Source organism: Ranitomeya variabilis, chromosome 1 (assembly GCF_051348905.1).
Source record: "Ranitomeya variabilis isolate aRanVar5 chromosome 1, aRanVar5.hap1, whole genome shotgun sequence".
Lineage (NCBI taxonomy): Eukaryota > Metazoa > Chordata > Amphibia > Anura > Dendrobatidae > Ranitomeya > Ranitomeya variabilis.
In genome coordinates, this window is record NC_135232.1 from 604,591,014 (window position 1) to 604,609,205 (window position 18,192).

General features: G+C 39.7%; 1 protein-coding gene across 6 annotated transcripts in view; it reads left to right on the top strand.

Annotated features, from left to right (window-relative positions):
* SEMA6C (semaphorin 6C) overlaps nt 1-18,192 on the top strand; it is a 167,676-nt gene that overhangs the window by 3,697 nt on the left and 145,787 nt on the right. Inside the window, exon 1 of one of the 6 annotated variants that reach the window (XM_077259654.1) lies at nt 13,709-13,850. The exons of the other annotated variants lie outside the window; for them this stretch is intronic. The gene's annotated coding sequence lies outside the window, so the exon portion shown is untranslated. Of the gene's footprint in view, nt 1-13,708; nt 13,851-18,192 lie in introns of those variants that run through there. 6 annotated transcript variants of the gene reach the window in all.

Sequence of the window (18,192 nt, forward strand, 5' to 3'; positions counted from 1 at the left end):
CCACCTATAGATGTGTGTGTGTCACATACACCTGACAATACTGATGTGTGCTATACACTTATATACACGGACCACCCATAGATGTGTGTGTCACATATACCTGACAGTACCGATGTGTGCTATACACTTATATACACGGACCACCTATAGATGTGTGTGTGTCACATATACCTGACAGTACCGATGTGTGCTATACAGTTATATACATGGACCACCTATAGATGTGTGTGTGTCACATATACCTGACAGTACTGATGTGTGCTATACCGTTATATACACTGACCACCTATAGATGTGTGTGTCACATATACCTGACAGTACTGATGTGTGCTATACAGTTATATACACGGACCACCTATAGATGTGTGTGTGTGTGTGTGTGTGTGTGTGTGTCACATATACCTGACAGTACTGATGTGTGCTATACACTTATACATGGACCACCTATAGATGTGTGTGTCACATATACCTGACAGTACTGATGTGTGCTATACAGTTATATACACGGACCACCTATAGATGTGTGTGTGTGTCACATATACCTGACAGTACTGATGTGTGCTATACAGTTATATACACGGACCACCTATAGATGTGTGTGTCACATATACCTGACAGTACCGATGTGTGCTAAACACTTATATACACGGACCACCTATAGATGTGTGTGTGTCACATATACCTGACAGTACCGATGTGTGCTTAACAGTTATATACATGGACCACCTATAGATGTGTGTGTGTGTCACATATACCTGACAGTACTGATGTGTGCTATACAGTTATATACACTGACCACCTATAGATGTGTGTGTCACATATACCTGACAGTACTGATCTGTGCTATACAGTTATATACACGGACCACCTATAGATGTGTGTGTGTGTGTCACATATACCTGACAGTACTGATGTGTGCTATACACTTATATACATGGACCACCTATAGATGTGTGTGTGTGTCACATATACCTGACAGTACTGATGTGTGCTATACAGTTATATACACGGACCACCTATAGATGTGTGTGTGTGTGTGTCACATACACCTGACAGTACTGATGTGTGCTATACACTTATATACATGGACCACCTATAGATGTGTGTGTGTGTCACATATACCTGACAGTACCGATGTGTGCTAAACACTTATATACACGGACCACCTATAGATGTGTGTGTCACATATACCTGACAGTACCGTTGTGTGCTATACAGTTATATACACGGACACCTATAGATACCTGACAATACTGATGTGTGCTATACACTTATATACACGGACCACCTATAGATGTGTGTGTCACATATACCTGACAGTACCGTTGTGTGCTATACAGTTATATACACGGATACCTATAGATACCTGACAATACTGATGTGTGCTATACACTTATATACACGGACCACCTATAGATGTGTATGTGTTGTATATACCTGACATTACCGATGTGTGCTATACACTTAAATACACGGACCAGCTATAGATGTGTATGTGCTCAGCATATATGCTGTGCGGTATACATATGTGTATTTTCAGTTGTGCGGTATACACTTGTATACATAACACATCTATATGTTGTCCATATTTGTGCCCGTGCACACACGATAAAAAAAATACACACATATACAAAATGGTATATGTGCGCACAGTTCTACACATGCATACAGAACAGACACTCTAATATATATTTGTTTACACACAAAAATACATTAAGATACAAACACATTCACAAAACCAAATACACAACTACAGAAACAAGCACAGAGAAAGTTCCATACATAAGCTCCCGCAGGCAGGTGCTCACACTGCAGAGATTTGTATATTCATACATACACACAGATCCATGCTGATACACATAGTGATACGTGCACAAAGTGTGAACACCCATATCCCGCACCCCCTCCAGATACAAACGTACACACAGTCATAGACACAAGCACAAGTGAAGCAGCAATCAGATATACACACATAGTTGTATATTTCTGTGTGCAGCCATACTTGGGCACATACACCCAGACCGGACTCTCCGCTCCCTCCTCATCACAGGGAAGTACAGCATTAACCCTGCTCCAGCAGGTGAGGAGTTAAGCAGAGGCCTCTCCAGCTGTGACTGATGGATCTGCTCCTGGGCACACCATCCTCTGCTGGGAGCTCACAGGACTGGAAATCTCCACACTGGGATCAGGACTGGGAGCAATTAACCCTTCAGCTGCCCCGACCCTGCACAACAGCAGAGCAATGTGCCAAACGTGCAGTATATGCCATGCAGAGCAATATGTGTATGATATGTGCAGTATATATCATGCAGAGCAATATGTGTACGATACATGCAGAATTAGCCGTGCAGAGCAATACATGTCCGACATGTGCAGTATATATCATGCAGAGCAATATGTGTATGATATGTGCAGAATTAGCCGTGCAGAGCAATACATGTACGACATGTGCAGTATATATCATGCAGAGCAATATGTGTATGATATGTGCAGTATATATCATGCAGAGCAATATGTGTATGATATGTGCAGTATTAGCCATGCAGAGCAATATGTGTATGATATGTGCAGTATATATCATGCAGAGCAATATGTGTATGATATTTGCAGTATATATCATGCAGAGCAATATGTGTATGATATTTGCAGTATATATCATGCAGAGCAATATGTGTATGATATGTGCAGTATTAGCCATGCAGAGCAATACATGTACGACATGTGCAGTATATATCATGCAGAGCAATATGTGTTTGATATGTGCAGCATATACCATGCAGAACCTTATGTGTACGATACATGCAGAATAAGCCATGCAGAGCGTTAAGTGAACTATATGTTCAGTATATATCATGCAGAGCATTATGTATATGATACGTGCAGTGTATACCATGCAGAGCATTATGTGTACGATATGTGCAGTATATACCATGCAGAGCCTTATGTGTACGATATGTGCAGTATATACCATGCAGAGCCTTATGTGTACGATATGTGCAGTATATACCATGCAGAGCAATATGTGTACGATATGTGCAGTATATACCATGCAGAGCCTTATGTGTACGATATGTGCAGTATATACCATGCAGAGCCTTATGTGTACGATATGTGCAGTATATATCATGCAGAGCCTTATGTGTACGATACATGCAGAATTAGTCATGCAGAGCGTTAAGTGAACTATATGTTCAGTATATACCATGCAGAGCATTATGTGTACGATATGTGCAGTATATACCATGCAGAGCATTATGTAAATGATACGTGCAGTATATATCATGCAGAGCCTTATGTGTACGATATGTGCAGTATATACCATGCAGAGCATTATGTGTACGATACGTGCAGTATATATCATGCAGAGCCTTATGTGTACGATATGTGCAGTATATATCATGCAGAGCCTTATGTGTACGATATGTGCAGTATATACCATGCAGAGCCTTATGTGTACGATATGTGCAGTATATACCATGCAGAGCCTTATGTGTACGATATGTGCAGTATATACCATGCAGAGCATTATGTGTACGATACGTGCAGTATATATCATGCAGAGCAATATGTGTACGATACATGCAGAATTAGTCATGCAGAGCGTTAAGTGAACTATATGTTCAGTATATACCATGCAGAGCATTATGTATATGATACGTGCAGTGTATATCATGCAGAGCCTTATGTGTACGATATGTGCAGTATATACCATGCAGAGCCTTATGTGTACGATACGTGCAGTATATATCATGCAGAGCAATATGTGTACGATACATGCAGAATTAGTCATGCAGAGCATTATGTATACGATACGTGCAGTGTATATCATGCAGAGCCTTATGTGTACCATATGTTCAGTATATACCATGCAGAGCATTATGTATACGATACGTGCAGTATATACCATGCAGAGCATTATGTATATGATATGTGCAGTATATACCATGCAGAGCATTATGTATATGATATGTGCAGTATATACCATGCAGAGCATTATGTATATGATATGTGCAGTATATACCATGCAGAGCATTATGTATATGATATGTGCAGTATATACCATGCAGAGCATTATGTATATGATATGTGCAGTATATACCATGCAGAGCATTATGTGTACGATACGTGCAGTACAGTGCCTTGCGAAAGTATTCGGCCCCCTGGAACTTTTCAACCTTTTCCCACATATCATGCTTCAAACATAAAGATACCAAATGTAAATTTTTGGTGAAGAATCAACAACAAGTGGAACACAATTGTGAAGTTGAACGAAATTTATTGGTTATTTTACATTTTTGAGGAAATTCAAAAACTGAAAAGTGGGGCGTGCAATATTATTCGGCCCCTTTAACTTAATACTTTGTTGCGCCACCTTTTTCTGCGATTACAGCTGCAAGTCGCTTGGGGTATGTCTCTATCAGTTTTGTACATCGAGAGACTGAAATTCTTGCCCATTCTTCCTCAGCAAACAGCTCGAGCTCAGTGAGGTTTGATGGAGATCGTTTGTGAACAGCAGTTTTCAGCTCTTTCCACAGGTTCTCGATTGGATTGAGGTCTGGACTTTGACTTGGCCATTCTAACACCTGGATACGTTTATTTGTGAACCGTTCCATTGTAGATTTTGCTTTATGTTTGGGATCATTGTCTTGTTGGAAGACAAATATCCATCCCAGTCTCAGGTCTTTTGCAGACTCCAATAGGTTTTCTTCAAGAATGGTCCTGTATTTGGCTCCATCCATCTTCCCATCAATTTTAACCATCTTCCCCGTCCCTGATGAAGAAAAGCAGGCCCAAACCATGATGCCGCCACCACCATGTTTGACAGTGGGGATGGTGTGTTCAGGGTGAACACGCACCCGGCAGCCCTGCTTTTCTGGACATGCGGCGCGTCTTTTTAGAACGCAGCATGTCCGTTTACCTTGCGGCGCCGCTGCGCCTCCGCAAGGTAAAACACAGGGCCCTATGTGTGGGGTGCAATGATTCCGGATGTGTGCAATGAACACATCCAGAATCATCGCGTCTACAGAAGGGGGCGACGCTTTGGGTGGAGCGAGTTTTCCGCTCCGTCTAAAGCGCCGGCCATCCTGAACGTGGACACATACCCTCAGAGATCCACGATTAACTTCTGGAGTGAGTTTCCTGCACTGAAAGTAAAGGGACTGTATAATATTGCACGCCCCACATTTCAGTTTTTGAATTTCCACAAAAATGTAAAATAAGCAATAAATTTCGTTCAACTTCACAATTGTGTTGAATTTGTTGTTGATTCTTCACCAAAAATTTACATTTGGTATCTTTATGTTTGAAGCACGATATGTGGGAAAAGGTTGAAAAGTTCCAGGGGGCCGAATACTTTCGCAATGAACTGTATGTACCATGTAGAGCATTATGTGTACGATATGTGCAGTATACACCATGCGGAGCATTATGTGCACACTTTGTTCTGTGTATACCATGAGGAGCAGTATGTGTGTGACACCTGCATTGTATACCATGCAAACTCCCAGATGGCCCGTCTCCTCCGTAGTGCACATGTGGTCAGTGGGGCTCCCAGTGGTCGCTGTTACGTTGTGACTGTATGTTGGTATCCCTTCAGCACTCTATGGTGGTACGTATGTAGGCATGGTGTGGCACTACTACTTGGGCACTCTGCGGATTAGTAGAGTATGGTGGGACTTATGTAGGCATGGTGTGGCACTACTACTTGGGCACTCTGCAGATTAGTAGAGTATGGTGGTACTTATGTAGGCATGGTGTGGCACTACTACTTGGGCACTCTGTGGATTAGTAGTGTATGGTGGTATTATTTTCCGCACAGATAGTGTTTATTACCGCACTGTACGGCCTTGTTATTGGTCAGTGTGTGGCAGTATTATTTCCTGACAGTATGTTGGTATTATGTGCGCACTGTATGGTGGTAATTACTGTACTGTTCGGGGGTTTTCAGGGTAAGGTGGTGACAGCGCAGTATATCATAGGTATTAGCCAAAATATGGCATTGTTATATGGGCACTGACACTGTATGGCAGGGTTATTTGTGCTGTATGTGGCAGTACACCATATGGCGGAGTGAAGGTACCATACAATCTTGTTTTGTTTTTACCGGTCGAAGTGAACGGTTGAAAACCGACTTTGCGGCACTTTATGATACGGCCTATAGATCCGCTCCAGAAAACAGGCGAGGACTTGCAGGAACAGCTGGGAGATTGGAGACGTAACGTTCTGTATCCCTGCCATTGTTATAGCTGTCAGTGCCGAGGGGCCAGTATTGGGGGGTCTCTGTGAGAGCGAGGTATCCGGGCCCTGAGTGCAGAGCATTGGACCTGCTGTGAACCCTTCCTTCGTATCTAGAAGCCCCTGTTCTCGGAATTAACCCCCTTGCGTCTCTTTCTTCTCCCGACACGAATCCGGCGCTGTCAGGCTGCCAAGAGTCGAAACAATGGCTGTCGAAACCGCGCTCGGAGCTTGGACAAGGAGTTTTGTGTCTCCCAGAGGTGTGTGTAATGCAGAATAGGGAAGTGTGCGGAGTGTGTGCTGCGGCGCCCCTCCTTGTGCCTGGAGAGATGCCATTTACCTGCCACCCCTTGCTGCAATCATCTCATTACTATGCCCTGCTCCGAACCCTTGTATTAACCGCTTACTGCCTTCATGGCCAAAAATACCCTCTGCCCCCAAGAGCTGGCAATCAATTCAGCGCGCAAGTGAAATTCTGTGCACAAGAGCTGACAATCGAAGCTTATAGTGTCAAGGTAAAGGCGGGAAATCTGAGCCCTCAGTGTTAGGACTACGGCTCCCATCGTGTCAGACTATCCTTGATGTAACTCCTCGCATGCCGGATTACCTCTACCTCAACTCTGTATTTTTGCCACAGAATTAGGGCAATTTACAGTCTGTCAGAAAGCATTAGCGGAGCAGGGAACGGAGAAGGGAAGATGCATGTTAAATGATCGCACACTGAGCGGCGGAGACAAAGCGCAACGTTTCCATATATTCAGTACCAACTTCTCATCAGCGAGCTGCCAGAGGCCACAGTACCGAGCAGGAATATACCTAGCACTCGCTGCACCGATACTACCATTCTCCAATAGGAGCAGTATTATAGTAGTTATATTCTTGTACATAGGAGCAGTATTATAGTAGTTATATTCTTGTACATAGGGAGCAGTATTATCGGAGTTATATTCTTGTACATAGGGGCAGTATTATAGTAGTTATATTCTTGTACATAGGGGCAGTATTATAGTAGTTATATTCTTGTACATAGGAGCAGTATTATAGTTGTTATATTCTTGAACATAGGGGCAGTATTATAGTAGTTATATTCTTGTACATAGGCAGTATTATAGTAGTTATATTCTTGTACATAGGGGGCAGTATTATAGTAGTTATATTCTTGTACATAGGGAGCAGTATTATCGGAGTTATATTCTTGTACATAGGGGCAGTATTATAGTAGTTATATTCTTGTACATAGGGGCAGTATTATAGTAGTTATATTCTTGTACATAGGGGGCAGTATTATAGTTGTTATATTCTTGTACACTGGGAGAAGTATTATAGTAGTTATATTGTTGTACATAGGAGCAGTATTATAGTAGTTATATTCTTGAACATAGGGGCAGTATTATAGTAGTTATATTCTTGAACATAGGGGCAGTATTATAGTAGTTATATTCTTGTACATAGGGAGCAGTATTATGGGAGTTATATTCTTGCACATAGGAGCAGTATTATAGTAGTTATATTCTTGTACATAGGGAACAGTATTATCGGAGTTATATTCTTGTACATAGGGGCAGTATTATAGTAGGTATATTCTTGTACTAAAGGGCATTATTATAGTAGGTATATTCTTGTACATAGGGGCAGTATTATAGTAGTTATATTCTTCTACATAGGGGCAGTATTATAGTAGTTATATTCTTGTACATAGGAGGCAGTATTATAGTAGTTATATTCTTGTAGATAGGATCAGTATTATAGTAGTTATATTCGTGTACATAGGGGCAGTATTATAGTAGTTATATTCTTGTACATAGGGGGCAGTATTATAGTAGTTATATTCTTCTACATAGGGGCAGTATTATAGTAGTTATATTCTTGTACATAGGAGCAGTATTATAGTAGTTATATTCTTGTACATAGGTGCAGTATTATAGTAGTTATATTCTTGTACATAGGAGGCAGTATTATAGTAGTTATATTCTTGTACATAGGGGGCAGTATTATAGTAGTTATATTCTTGTACACTGGGAGCAGTATTATAGTAGTTATATTCTTGTACATAGAAGCAGTATTATAGTAGTTATATTCTTGAACATAGGGGCAGTATTATAGTAGTTATATTCTTGAACATAGGGGCAGTATTATAGTAGTTATATTCTTGTACATAGGGGCAGTATTATAGTAGTTATATTCTTGTACATAGGGGGCTGTATAATAGTAGTTATAGTCTTGTACATAGGATCAGTATTATAGTAGTTATATTCTTGTACATAGGGGGCTGTATAATAGTAGTTATAGTCTTGCACATAGGAGCAGTATTATAGTAGTTATATTCTTGTACATAGGGAGCAGTATTATCGGAGTTATATTCTTGTACATAGGGGCAGTATTATAGTAGGTATATTCTTGTACTAAAGGGCATTATTATAGTAGGTATATTCTTGTACATAGGGGCAGTATTATAGTAGTTATATTCTTCTACATAGGGGCAGTATTATAGTAGTTATATTCTTGTACATAGGAGGCAGTATTATACTAGTTATATTCTTGTAGATAGGAGCAGTATTATAGTAGTTATATTCTTGTACATAGGGGCAGTATTATATTGGTTATATTCTTGTACATAGGGGGCAGTATTATAGTAGTTATATTCTTGTACATAGGGGGCAGTATTATAGTAGTTATATTCTTGTACATAGGGGCAGTATTAGGCTATGTGCACACGTTGCGGATTAGCCTTAGGAATTTCTGGTGCGGATTCTGCCTCTCCTGGCAGAAAACGCAGCTGCAGATTTGTTGCGTTTTTTGAGCGGATCCGCAGTGTTTTTTGTGCGTTTTTGCTGTGTGTTTTTTTGCGGATTTGCTGCGTTTTTTACCCCTGCGGATTTCTATAATGGAATGGGTACAAAAACGTTGCAGATTCTCAAAAAAGAAGTGACATGCTACTTCTTTTAATCCGCAGCGGATTTTCCGCAACGTGTGCACAGCTTTTTTTTTCTCATTGATTTACATTGTACTGTAAATCAATTGCGGATCTGCAGCGTTTCTGCACCCCAAAAAACGATGCGGATCCGCAGAGAATCTGCAACGTGTGCACATAGCCTTATAGTAGTTATATTCTTGTACATAGGGAGCAGTATTATGTAGTTATATTCTTCTACATAGGGGCAGTATTATAGTAGTTATATTCTTGTACATAGGAGCAGTATTATAGTAGTTATATTCTTGTACATAGGGGCAGTATTAGAGTAGTTATATTCTTGTACATAGGGGCAGTATTATAGTAGTTATATTCTTGTAGATAGGAGCAGCATTATAGTAGTTATATTCTTGTACATAGGAGCAGTGTTATAGTAGTTATATTCTTGTACATAGGGAGTAGTATTATAGTAGTTATATTCTTGTACATAGGGGCAGTATTATAGCAGTTATATTCTTGTACATAGGGGCAGTATTGTAGCAGTTATATTCTTGTACATAGGAGCAGTATTGTAGCAGTTATATTCTTGTTCATAGGGGCAGTATTATAGCAGTTATATTCTTGTACATGGGGCAGTATTATAGTAGTTATATTCTTGTACATAGGGAGCAGTATTATAGTAGTTACATTCTTGTACATAGGAGCAGTATTATAGTAGTTATATTCTTGTACATAGGAGGTAGTATTATAGTGGTTACATTCTTGTATATAGGGGCAGTATTATAGTAGTTATATTCTTGTACATAGGAGCAGTATTGTAGTAGTTATATTCTTGTACATAGGGGCAGTATAAAAGTAGTTACATTCTTGTACATAGGAGCAGTATTATAGTAGTTATATTCTTGTACATAGGAACAGTATTATGGTAGCTATATTCTTGTACATAGGGGCAGTATTATATTAGTTCTATTCTTGTACATAGGGGGCAGTATTATAGTAGTTATATTCTTGTACATAGGGGCAGTATTATAGTAGTTATATTCTTGTAGATAGGAGCAGCATTATAGTAGTTATATTCTTGTACATAGGAGCAGTGTTATAGTAGTTATATTCTTGTACATAGGGAGTAGTATTATAGTAGTTATATTCTTGTACATAGGGGCAGTATTGTAGCAGTTATATTCTTGTACATAGGAGCAGTATTGTAGCAGTTATATTCCTGTTCATAGGGGCAGTATTATAGCAGTTATATTTTTGTACATGGGGCAGTATTATAGTAGTTATATTCTTGTACATAGGGAGCAGTATTATAGTAGTTACATTCTTGTACATAGGAGCAGTATTATAGTAGTTATATTCTTGTACATAGGAGGTAGTATTATAGTGGTTACATTCTTGTAAATAGGGGCAGTATTATAGTAGTTATATTCTTGTACATAGGAGCAGTATTGTAGTAGTTATATTCTTGTACATAGGAACAGTATTATGGTAGCTATATTCTTGTACATAGGGGGCAGTATTATAGTAGTTATATTCTTGTACATAGGGGGCAGTATTATAGTTATATTCTTGTACATAGGGATAGTACTATAGTAGTTATATTCTTGTACATAGGAGCAGTATTAGGCTATGTGCACACGTTGCGGATTAGCCTTAGAAATTTCTGGTGCGGATTCTGCCTCTCCTGGCAGAAAACGCAGCTGCAGATTTGTTGCGTTTTTTGAGCGGATCCGCAGTGTTTTTTGTGCGTTTTTGCTGTGTTTTTTTTTGCGGATTTGCAGCGTTTTTTACCCCTGCGGATTTCTATAATGGAATGGGTACAAAAACATTGCAGATTCTCAAAAAAGAAGTGACATGCTACTTCTTTTAAACCGCAACGGATTTTCCGCAACGTGTGCACAGCTTTTTTTTTTCTCATTGATTTACATTGTACTGTAAATCAATTGCGGATCTGCAGCGTTTCTGCACCCCAAAAAACGATGCGGATCCGCAGAGAATCTGCAATGTGTGCACATAGCCTTATAGTAGTTATATTCTTGTACATAGGGAGCAGTATTATGTAGTTATATTCTTCTAAATAGGGGCAGTATTATAGTAGTTATATTCTTGTACATAGGAGCAGTATTATAGTAGTTATATTCTTGTACATAGGGGCAGTATTAGAGTAGTTATATTCTTGTACATAGGGGCAGTATTATAGTAGTTATATTCTTGTACATAGGGGCAGTATTATAGTAGTTATATTCTTGTACATAAGCGGCAGTATTAAAATAGTTATATTCTTGTATATAGGGGCAGTATTATAGTAGTTATATTCTTGTACATAGGAGGTAGTATTATAGTGGTTACATTCTTGTAAATAGGGGCAGTATTATAGTAGTTATATTCTTGTACATAAGGGGCAGTATTATAGTAGTTATGTTCTTGTACACAGGGGCAGTATTATAGTAGTTATATTCTTGTATATGGGGGCAGTATTATAGTAGTTATATTCTTGTACATAGGAGCAGTATTATAGTAGTTATGTTCTTGTACACAGGGGCAGTATTATAGTAGTTATATTCTTGTACATAGGGGGCAGTATTATAGTAGTTATATTCTTGTACATAGGGGCAGTATAGTAGTTAAATTCTTGTACATAGGGGCGGTTGTGCACACGTAGGAAATGTGGTGCAGAATTTTCGGCACTAAATCTGCATCTCCTGGCAGAAAACGCAGGTGCAGATTTGATGCAGTTTCTGTGCAGATTTTACCAGTGCAGATTTTTATCATGGAGGGGTGCAGAAACGCTGCAGAACTGCACAAAGGAAGCGACATGCACTTCTTTGAAATCTGCAGCGTTTCTGCACAGATTTTTCTGCACCATCTGCGCAGCTTTTTTTTTTCAGATTGATTTACATTGTACTGTAAATCACAGTGCAGTTCTGCACCAATTCTGCACTACATCTGCATCGTGTGCACATACCCTAATAGTAATTATAGTCTTGAGAAAATTTAGAAATGTTTTCTGTAGTATTATGTACAATCTTGAGTCTTAGAAGTTACATTGTATGGAAAAGTTGTGTTAATGCTGTGATGGGCGGTTTTTCGTTTGGTCATTTTTTCCAGGCGAGTCTTTATTTACCATCTGGGTATTAGGCTGCTGCTTGCACATTGGTGTACAGTATGTATAGGGATAGGAGTGTACCTATCATTATGGCACAGTTATTGCGTGCTCCATATTTGGGAGGAATAGCCAGGGCGGGTGACACATCTGCAGGAGAGAAGGGTTCAGGAACTGGTTATGTTGTTATTCAGCAAAACAGCAGATTCCTGTTTTGTTTTGTTTTTCTCGTTTTTTTTTTTTTTTGCAGTGGGGGGTACAAAATGATTATTTTCACTTCAAGATCACTACCACTATATACTTATCCGTTAACCTCTTCTCTTCCATAATATTCTGTGCCATTGTTTACTGCTCGCTTATCTGGCAGACGAGGAGGGGGGTTCTTACTTTAAACTTCATAATGATGGGAAAAAGGAAACGGCCATCTCCATTCACCATTGTACAGCGATGCCGTGTTCCCGTACTTGAGGTGAAGAATGACACATGACTTAGTAATGTGGCACTTATATCAGATGTACGACTTTTGTCATTTTGTCACAAAATATAGTTGTTTTACACAGAATGTAGTTTAGGAATCATTTTTGGGAAGGATCGACTGGACTACAAGGTCCAGAAGATGTTTTCGAGAAGATTTTGTGACCATAATTAATATTCAGTGGCATCAATGAGAATTTTGAGAAACTGATTTTGTTTCTTCTGTGACACCAAATATCATGTTGTGGCACAAACGAAAGATATTGACTGGATAAGGTGTTCTATAAAGTCTCTGAGGTGTTTTCTAGAATCTTCTCTGTACAAAGACTTCTTTTTGTTCCAGTTCATTAATATTCTGTGGCACCACATCCGATTTTTGGGAAGCACGTTTTTTCTTCTGTGACACAGCCTGTTGTTTTCTGGCCTCAATTGAAGTGTTTGATTGTTCTTGAATGGGGAGATGTTTTCTAGAAATGTTGGTGATGATTACTTATTTTTCTACTATCATTTAATATTAGGCAGTACAAAGTACAATGTTGTGGAACAGATTTTCTGATTCTTGTGCCCAGAATATCACTCAGACGGCACAATTTAGGCATTCATATCGGTTTAGTTTTGGCCGTTCTTTAGGTATTTTGTGCTTACAGAATGCATTTTGTGGTACAAAGCGAACGGTTGAAATCAGGTCATAGAGGTCAGAACATGTCTACATTCACCTGGCTGTTACACGTATGATGACCATGATCATGGCGCTGTGATGTCACTACAGACTTTTTGGGGTTGCTGACCCCATTTTCTGACATGTTTTCCATTTCGCCTTGTAACTCTGATTTTGAAGCCATTGGAAGATGCTGGGATAAAGAGGGAGGAAATGTATATCTTACCGCATATGAGATGGAAGTGGGTTATACATATAGTAGGGGGGAGGAGAGGCGAAGATTGGGAGCGCTGCGTTCTGATTAGGATTCTCTGCTGCCAGCGGAGCTGAGAAGAGCCGATCTGCGAGTCTGACACCTGGAGGGAGATGATGAGGAGGAAGGTTAGACATGTGCTAGCCTCCTGATAAGTGACTGCACATTCTCACGCCGAGAGGAGACCACGATGCCACTTGTGACGCTCTCATCTCAGGTATCTCGGTCTATATCTTCTCAGGTCTCATTTTGAATGATGGTGAACTCCAACACAGTGGTGTCTTGTGTGAAGAGCTTACAGATAGTTATGTGTCACCTGCAGGGTTCAGGAACGCCATGCCGAAATGCAGGCTTGGACTGGCCCACAGCAGAACAGGAGAATCCTCCGGTAGGCCCCTGTGAGGAAGTGCTAAACAGTAGTGCAGGATTAAGTATCGTCTTATCATTCATTAAGCAAGATAGCCATATTAGCGTTACCTAGAAGCAAAAGTGAAGTTGTTTACTAGGGTCAGGTAAGGTTATTTTGGCATATAGCTGAATAGTGGGCTCCAAAAATCACTGTTACTGCTGGGCGTTTACCAATCCAGTCCGATACTGCTAATATGTGTAATATCTATCGATTATCTTTCATCTAGCTATCTATTATCTATTTATCTATTTGTTATGTGTTTATCTATCTATTATCTATCATCTATTTTCTATCTATCTATTATCTATCAATCTATTATCTATCTATTTATCTATTATCTGTATATATATCTCTTATCTATCATCTATCTATCTATCTATCCATCTATTATCTATTTATTATGTATCTATCTTCTATCTATTATCTATCTATCGATTACCTATCTATTATCTATCTGTATATATCCATTATCTATTATTTTTATATCTATCAGCTATCTATTAGCTATCTATTAGCTATCTATCTATCTATCTATCGATCATCTATCTATCTATTATCTGTATATATATATCTATTATCTTTATATCTATTTATCTATTATATATATATATAATTATTTTTATATCTATTTATCAGCTATTTATTATCTATCATCTATCTATTATCTATCTATATATCTATTATCTATCTATATATCTTATCTATCTATTATCTATACTGTATCTATCATGTATTTATCTTCTATCATCTATTATCTATCTATCCATTTATATATCTATCCCTTTCCTTCTATCTATCTATCTATCTATCTATCTATCTATCTATCTATCTATCTATCTATCTATCTATCCCATTCCTTCTATCTATCTATCTATCTATCTATCTATCTATCTATCTATCTATCTATCTATCTATCTATCCCATTCCATCTATCTATCTATCTATCTATCTATCTATCTATCTATCTATCTATCTATCTATCTATCTATCGCAGTGTTTCCCAAACTCCAGTCCTCACGGACCCCAACAGGTCATGTTTTCAGGATTTCCTTAGTATTGCACAGGTGATGGAAGTATCAGGAGTTCTCTCACTTGTGCAGCACTATGGAAATCCTGAAAACATGACCTGTTGGGGTCCGTGAGGACTGGAATTTGGGAAATACTGGATAGTATGTGTCTCCTGTTTGGCTCTTCCATGTGAGCATTCGGTCTCCGTATCGGTGCTGCCTGGTCTGTATCGCAGCAGAGTCAGTCATCTGCCATTCAGGAGTCTGGGAAAGCTGGACAACACTTTCTATAGAAAGCATTAGATCTGTAACCTCTGAGCCTGGCCCATGATTTCCCCTGTGTATGCAGCGGAGGGGTGGAGGGAGCTCCTGGGGATCTGTGTTTGGGACTGAGGGGGCCACTTTTGACGAAAATGTCAGATTTCACAAGTTTACAGGCCGAGGGGAGATGTTGTTTGCTCAAATCTTGGCCTGTTTACGATTTTCTTAGTTTTCCAAGTAGATTGTTTTTTTCTTCATCCGTGAGAAATAAAGACAGGAAATGTATGTGTCCTCACTACGAAACCAACACTGCGGGGGGCAGCATGGGGGGTGAGGAATTAACCCTGATCTGCCAGAGGTGTAGATTTATTTGTGGGATGAATCAGGATGAACTGTATGAATAGTAGGAGTATGTCATCTTCTTAGGACTCTGTGCTCTGTATGTTAGTCCTCCACAGATCTGTATCTAGACATGGACAAAGCAGACCTCTTGGTCGGGGTCAGGCCTCCCGATGCGACAGTGGTTTTCCATTCACAGATGTGAGACTTACCGTAACATCCCCTCACCCCGGTAGTTATGAGGCTCACCAAACTTCATACAGCCAGCATCTTAATAATCTGCAGTGAGTGGCGGGATCTTTATCCAACAATCCTTAATAAAGCGTGTGACATGCCAAGGATAGGCTGGCCCCATGCCAACACAGATGCGGGATGCTTCTTAAAAGTAAACTTAGCCGCCCCTTGTTGTGGGATGGCGTGAGTCTCTGCTGTCATTTATCTTGTCACTCCATGATTACTGAACAGTTGGGCATGTCACCCCGTCATAGCCGCCGGGCTCGCGCCATACTGTTCTGTGAGTGATACAGTTATGCCATCTGTCACTGGGCATTTTGTCACCAGGCTTACTAAAGTAATACACCAGCTTCTCTAATAGTAATAAGCCTAAAACCCCCAGCAGGCCATGCTGCTGTCAGAGACAATATATTTTACTGCCCCCTAGAGGTCTGAAATATACCATAATGCCGACTGCCCCCATACTGACACTCACTTCCATGATACGTGTCTACAATCTTACAATCCTACTGCAAGTGCCTTGTTTCCTTGTAGATGGCTGTGGATCTCACCTTTTTTTCTTTGTTGGTAGACTTGTGGCAGTTGTACAGTTTTCTTTAAGGACCCTGAATAATTAGTTCTGTATTTGTTGCCTGTTCCTAACCACCTAGGAGATTATTAATGTCCTATGTAATAACTATTTGGCTTAATAAAAAACTTGGACTATGTTCCCTCCAAATGTGGGGCATACCTTAAAATTGACTCAGTCCCCTATAGAGCAATACTATGATGTCCCTGTCTTCCTTTTCTCTGTCCCCAGTTTGGCTAATATCCCTGATTATAGTTCAAACCTATTTTAATGGTTGGAGCTGCAGTTGCATCTCCTCAATGAGATCCAGTACCTCCATCCGCTCCAACACTAGAGCTTCCCTTCATCGAGGCTAAACATGGCACAGTGACTTGTTTCATGTAGAAAGCCTGAGAACTGACCATGTAAAACCAAAATGAAGACACGACACCTGGGAGCTTGAAATGTACTTTGTGTGGGGTCAGTGAATTGGTGTTATTAGCGTGTTTGGTCTTTAAAACAAATGTGATGTCTGTATGGACGACTGGTGTGTTTCTTCGTGTATCATTTTCTCTTGAAGTCTCCAGAACTCATCATCTATTTCTTGTTTTTCTTTCTTCTAAAGAAGAACCATTGAAATTGGCTGAAAAAGTCCAATTTGAATACTTTTTAGTAGATTTCTAAATTCCTTGTTAGATTTTGGATTATTTTGACATTTCTTGACACTCTCAAGAATCTTCCTTTTCAGGTGTTTGGGGTGAATGCTTAAATTAACATATGTAGGAGATCTCCAGGACTCAAAATCTCTTTCATTGTTCTTCTTTGTCAGAAGAAAAATGATTGAAATTACTGGAAAAATAAAGTGCATCATGAATATTTCTTAGAACTTTTTTTAAATTCATCATATTCAGGACTATTTCTGGGCCACCAGTTATTTTACAGGCCCATTGTGGAACTGATTGGTGAGTTTCTTGACCTTTAGTTTTGACTTGAGATCTCCAGAGCTCAACACCTCACTTTGGTTCTGCTTCTGATGAACCATTAAAATTGGTCGAAGAAAAAGTCCCACTTGAATGTTTCTTAGGAAATGTCTAAATTCCTCATTAGATTATGTATACTTTTTCTGCGTCACCAGTTCTTGATATCCTCAAGAGCCTTCATCTTCTACTGTTTTACTATTTGGTTTGACAGGTGGAATCAGCATATCTTTGAGATCTTCAGAACTTGATATTTCATTCTTTGTTTTCATTCTTTAGAAGAAGACCCATTGAAATTGGTTACAAAAATATATAGTCCATCTTGAATATTTCTTAGTAAATTTTGAAATTCCTCATTAGATTCGCAAATGCATCAAGAACTGGTGGCCCAGAGATAGTCCAGGTATCTCTGGGCCACCAGTTCTTGATGTCTTTGCGAACATTCATATCATACCGCTGCTGCCGCCTCCTCGCTCGCTCCCGGCCTCTGCTTCTCGTGCGCGCGCGCGCATACCAGGTTCAGTGCTGCGCGTGTGCACTTCTGATCTTCTGTCGGCGTCTCCTCTTCATCTCCTCTATGGTCCTGGAAGACTAGTACCAGGAAGTCGGTCCTCCTTATTGTCCTCTCTATGGTTCTAGAGGTCTGTTACCCGGAAGTGCTACCCTGCCTTTAGGTATTTAAACTGCTTCCTGCCGTCCCTCTGTGCCTGGTTATCATTTGTTCCTTCAGGTGTTCCTGGCCGCTCTTAGTCTCTGTGAAGTCCGTTTTCCCTCTGACTTTGGGT